Source organism: Carettochelys insculpta, chromosome 33, assembly GCF_033958435.1.
Source record: "Carettochelys insculpta isolate YL-2023 chromosome 33, ASM3395843v1, whole genome shotgun sequence".
In the NCBI taxonomy this organism is placed as follows: Eukaryota; Metazoa; Chordata; order Testudines; family Carettochelyidae; genus Carettochelys; species Carettochelys insculpta.
Genome location: NC_134169.1, coordinates 970,430 through 976,431, shown reverse-complemented (window position 1 = coordinate 976,431; position 6,002 = coordinate 970,430). Strand labels below are relative to the sequence as shown.

Sequence of the window (6,002 nt, the reverse complement as noted above, 5' to 3'; positions counted from 1 at the left end):
GTCTTCTCCTCCCATTGAGCCAGCCACTGTTTTACTAGGGGGACGGGGCCCCTCCGAAGCTCCACCATCTTCCGCCACCAGTGACATGACAAACCTGCACTGGGCTTTGTTGGCTGGAAAACAGTTAAGCTAGTTGTGGACTTTGTTGTCACTCCACCAGTTCCTGCTGGTCTGTTCTGTCCCCTGGTTCAGCAACCCACCCGCCTGGCCGCTCTCTTCCTCATCCAGTAGCTTAAAGCTGAAAACTCAGAAAGCAGAGCCCTGGAAGGTTTCTAATCCCACCACCTCCAAGGGAAGGAAGGGAGTGTCGGGGGGGAAGACTCAGTCTCACATCTTGAGGAAAGGTTGCAACCCAAAGACATTCACAAGATTTGTACTTACTGCTCATTAACCCACACCAGCAGGAGAATGAAGTCCCACCACCCTGAACGTCTCTGAACTAATTGTGTAGAACAGCCAGACACTCAGACACTTGAATGTCACTGAAGAGGATTTGCAGAGTTCCACAACAACTCTGCGGAAGTGCTGGGGACCATGATTGGCTGGGGCAGTGGTCTCCTGTGTTTCTCACTTCCTTGATTCCTAGAGCTTTGAGTCCAGCAGAACTGGGGAGAAAATGAAGCTGCTGTGGAGGGCAGGTGCCACTTGGCAAGTGCTCCTACTGCTCTTTCGTGTGGGAGGTGTGTGGTGCAGTGCGAGCTTCTGGGGGGCTGGCTTTGTGCTTTGGGAGTCTGGGTCCAGGCAAGCCCCAGCCTCACCTGGTCTAGACCCACTAGGAAGCCTGTCCCTTATTTAGAGGTAGTGACCATAAAGCCTTCCTCTGCCACATGGACTGGAGACCCTGTCTCTGGTAGGGTGTTTTTGGACAGCAAGAATTTGGCCGTCAGGTCAACAGAGTGGGGACAGGACAAGAACCTTGTGATCAACATCATCTCCTGGGGTGGGGAAAGGCTGGCCAGGCTGTGTCCAGGGCCCAAGTTCTTCTCAGTCAGGTGAAGTAAGTAGCCAAGCGAGAAGAGGGATGGAGATGGCTAAAGCCCCTTCCCAACAGGCTGGCCAGCCTCACCACATGTGCATGCTGGAATCTCCTCCCATCAGGGCTCTAGATTGCTCCCTGCCAGCAAAATAGATGGTGGCAGGGCCTTGATTACCCAAATGCTGACTGCACAGCTGCATAGGGCACCTCAGCATTTCCCATTTCATTCCATTCATTGCAATGGGAGCTGGGCACCTGAGACCCCAGCCTCAGCCCTGTGTTCCTTCTGTGCTGTGTGGGCCATGCTGCCAGGGAACAGAGAGGCCCTGGAGATGCCAGAACTGCCCTGACAGGAAATATTTCCTAATGTCCAACCTCCTTTGCTGCAATTAAAGGGGAATTCAATTTAAGTAAAATTAAAGGGAAGGAATTTTATGATTTGTAGCTGTATTCCCAGTTCGATAGATTGATTGATTGATGTTTGGAATCTATCTATCTATCCATCTATTGGTCATTACTCTGGCCAGATTAGGAATTTCAGAACTCACTGCTCAAAGAATTAAATTTAAGCTTGAGAGAGAAATAAAATTGTGAAATCTGCAGACCTGAGCACAGAGATGTTCTGCATGTGAATTATGATACAGACCCACAAGTGTGGACTTTGGGTCCTTTCCCTTCCTGTCACTGCATTAATGTCCTCCAAACACCCCGGGGGTGTGGGGCTTTCTCTAGCCCTGGGCGCCTCCCAGTGCAGACCAAGTGCCTGTCTCGTGTGCGCTTTGGTGCCACACTCCCTACTGCACCATACAGGAGGCCTGTGATCTGCAGGGGTGTCAGATGAGATGATCTCTGCAAAGAGCCTGTGGCACAGAGCAGCCTCTGCTGTTCCCACGTGCAGCCGGCTAGAGCCCCAGAATGTCCCTGAGAGAGTGGGGGTGACACAGGGGTAGCAGCTCAGCCATGCAAAGGGGCTGCCAGGGGCAGGACATGAGCCCTGCTGGCCAGGGGCAGGTGTGGGAGTGACATCACAAGGGCCTTTTACAGCACCTCAGCTGATTGGTTAAAAGAAGTTGGAAGGTGATGACCTCATAGAGAGTCCCTGACACCAGCCATGTGGGACAGGCTGCAGGGCTGGGGCCATCTCAGACACCCCCGGGGCTTCCCCACAGGGAGTCTCCTTCCTCCGCTCTGCCCATGAGGCTGGAGAGGAACCAGGGTGAGGAAAATGAGCATGAGAAGGAGCCTCTTTGTCCCGTTCTCCTTCCCTCTTGACTAACTGCGCTGGACGACCGACGTTCACCTGGGGCGGGTCAGAGCCTGACCCAGCTGATGCTGAGCAAATTGAAGGCAGGGAAAACACTCGGTTAAGGTGCTGCCCTCCCCAGTGGAACTGAAGAGTGAATGAATCAGGGTCCTGCTTTCTCGTCCCATCGCCCATTGTTGTGAAGCACAACAGTCTTTGAGCCACGAATGCCCCTTGCTCTGGAGAGTCACTAACAGGCAATTTACCACAGGAAACTCTCTTCAAATGCGTGTTCAGTCTTTATGAAAAAGACACGTGTTCTCCTGACTGCACCAGCTCTGCGCTGAGATCAATGGTGTCAGCATTCATTTGTTGTGCAGAAATTGCCCTAGGTGTGTGAGGTGTTCGGGAGATGTAGCAGCACCAGTGAGAGGCTTGGCCAAGATTCACTCCAACAGTCTGTTTTCTTTGCATCTCACCTCCTGCAGCCCAGATAACAAAGACTGGAGTCCGGCCCTTGTGAGCACTTTGCCACACACGTTTGACTTTTGCCCATGTGACAGGCACATTTGACTCTTTCTACTCTGTGATAGGCTGTATGGAGTGCTTTGTTTGTGGCCCGGCTAGCTCAGTTGGCAGAGCATGAGACTCTTAATCTCAGGGTCATGGGTTCAAGTCCCATGCTGGGCGCTTCCATTCTTGCACTACTGTTCTCAGCTGACCCGACAGTTTTCACTGTTGTCCTGGCCTCTGGCAGGAAATGTGTGTTCTTCTCCTTGGCTCTAGTACAAACAAAGACAGTACAAGGAGGAGTGGTGTAGACATTCTGCAGCCCTCCACTTGGAAGTTGTGGGGTCTGCCATGGCAGGAATCAGCTCTTAAAGCTGCAAGGACCTGGAAACCCTGAATCAGGAAGCTGAGACCATGCAGGCAGCAGCCATACCATGAGGTGCTCCTCCAGAGACCAGATGTCAGCCAGCCCCTGAGTGCCACCAGGCCATCCCATGGCTCTCAGGCCTCCAGTCATTGGAACACAATTCATGTGGTGGGAGTGGGGATGTCAGAGCCCTGAGTTCCCTGCCTGCTCACAGCTGGGGTTATGGAATGATACATCCGGGGAAATAACTCTGCTGCTATCAGGTGACAAAACAGAAAGTGCTCCAATACGCCAGACCTTATTTGTCTATTTGTTACTCCTCCTCTCAGGTGAGCGGGTTGGTCGGTTTGGTTTGGTTTGCTACTTACTCATGTTTTGGTGCAGGGCCAATCAAGTTCTGGCTGCCTTCCTGTGCAAAACGGCAACACCACTGCGGTGACCGTGCCCTGACCGAGGAGTCACTGCAATGATGATCCACTTTGCACAGCTGTCAGAGGTGCCGTACGCAGAAGAGGGAGAAAGTGGGACTGGGTGAAGGACTGTAAGATTATGTAGATGGAGGCCAGGATTTTGCAGTACAGTTCTATGGCTTGTTGATTTTGGCTCCAAAGCGGAGGGCAAGGCTGTGCACGGCTAAGGATGTAGATGTGTATTTGTAGAGGCAATGACAATGGGTCAGGTGCCTGTACCCAGCCCTGCTAGAGCTGGAGAAGATCTTACACTGTTGCAAGAGACAAGGCTGGGTTCTTGTCAAGGAGTCTCTTCCACAATCCAAGGCAGCACTTTCCCGAGAGTGACCATGTTTCCGTTTGCTGAATACAGGACACCCATAAAATTCCTCAAGTTTGAGCAAGTTCAGTTGGATTCCAGCAGAACGCAGCCTGCAGGGTCACACGCCCAGCCCAGATTTCTGTCAGGGTTCCCATCAGAATGTGCCCAGCAGCAATTTTTGTAATGTGTGTGGGAGGAAAGGGACAGGAGCTGCTTCCAGCCACAGCATATGGGGTGGGTGGGAGGGATAACTTGGCCCTCGTCTTTGCAGAGCTCTTCTTTTCTCCCCACCCTCCTCTGAGGCTGGAAACAAGTTGTCCTTTCTCATCTGCACAGAGTCAAAAGGCAGCAAACAGCTCCAGGCTGCTGGTGTGCACCGACATAAGCCAGCCAGCTCACGTCCCCAGCTCCAGTGTGGACAGGCATTCTGTCTGTACTGTCCGTGCACCTGGATCATTTCTGTGTTTCCAGTTTCCATAGGCTGCTTTCCAGGTTGGGTCTATCACAGAGGCGGCATATTGCCTTCTGCCCTGGAAATGATCCCGTGTGCTGATTCTCAGCCAGTCATTCCCAGGCTGCTCTGTGGAGCACTGGTGCTCCATGCAATGGGAATGGCCGTTCTGGGAAAGAATTTCCATGCTCGTGATGAACTCTTTCATATTCAAATTCGACACATTAACATGTGGTTTCACTCAGGATGCAAATTTTCTGAGATACTCTAGGGGCTCTTTTGCATACTTGGCTTCATCTAATTCTTGACTCCCCCCCCCCCCTCCGTTCCGCCCTCTTCTCTCTGATTTGCCGACGTTGATAATGATTTTTTTCTGATTTGTCAACCTTGATGACTATTTTTGGTTCTCTGTGCCTTAAATATTGAGTGAGTTCTGCTATGGCTCTGGTCTGAAGAAGTGGGTCTGTCCCATGAAAGCTCACCTAATAAATTATTTTGTTAGTCTTTAAAGTGCTACTTTACTGCTTTTTTTGTTCCAAAGAGAGAAAGTTTAATTAAACTCCATTTGTAAAACCACTCTGGACGTGGGGAGGAAAAGGAGCTGGGGAAGCCGGGTTTGTCCTGCAGGGGTCTGAAGATCAATGACTCAAAAGAGAGTGTTTGTCACTTGCATGCAGAGGAACGGCAAAGCCCAGGGCATGAAGAGGAGAGTGCTTGTGCTGCCAGCAGGAGAGAGCTCACTCCATCCGTCTCCTCAGGCTGAAGGCAGGTGGTAACAGGAGCCTTTTGGGTACCCACAGCTTTGAGTCTCTTCCTTTCCCACAGTGGCCTATTTTCAGGATCTGCTTCTTCTCAAGCAACCCCTTTCTCCTTCTCCACAGCCCAGCTTCTGTCTGATACATGCAGGATGTGGGGCCACTTTAGCCTCTCTTTTGCAGGGGCTATGGGAGTGCGCCACTTCAGAAGATGCTGTGATGTGGGGGGTATGTGTGTGTGTTTATATGAATGTCTCACAGAGGGTGTGGGGCTCCTGCTGGGGGTAAGTTGGCAACCAGGTAACACCTTTGTACTGCAGACAAAGGGGGAGGTCGAGCCCAAGGAGTTTACATTGAAACTGGGAGGTGGGAAGCAGTTAGTCAGGGCTGGGAGGGAAAGAGACAAAGGAGGGGGCAAGGCCCCAGTTCTGGGGGCCCTCAGGGCCTCCTCTCACCAGCATGGATTGGACTGGCTGCCTCTGCCTGCTGTACTGACTCTTCTGTAAGATGCTGTGTCCTGTCAGCTAATAAACCTGCTGTTCTCCTGCTGAGTAAGAGTCACTCCTGCCTGCAGATGGGGTGCAGAGCTTGGGGAAGCCTGAACCCCATGACAGATACAAATGAGGCAGTGATATGAATATACAGCAACTCATTCACATGAAGTCAACCTCAGGCACTTCAAGAGCACCAGTGATGCACAATTGCTGAAGTGACCCTGTCTGATTTTAAAAGCCCACATTTTCATTTATCTTGAGATTGACAGTCAGGAAAAAGGGCTTTACCCCAGCTAGGATTTGCACGCAGAATCCTTGGCTTCAGAGGCCCACCCCTTATCCATTAGGCCACTCAGGTAGGTAGAAGCAATAAGGGATAAATTTCTCTCTCAAAAACGTACGTTTCTTACCTTGGAAGACAAAACATTTGCTCTT

The 6,002-nt window shown here is 51.4% G+C and overlaps 1 non-coding gene across 1 annotated transcript; it reads left to right on the top strand.

The window, feature by feature from the left end:
* Nucleotides 1-2,836: 2,836 nt before the first annotated feature.
* Nucleotides 2,837-2,909, top strand: TRNAK-CUU (transfer RNA lysine (anticodon CUU)). The gene has a single exon. It is a non-coding gene; the product is annotated as a tRNA-Lys (tRNA).
* The last annotated feature ends 3,093 nt before the right edge of the window (nucleotides 2,910-6,002 follow it).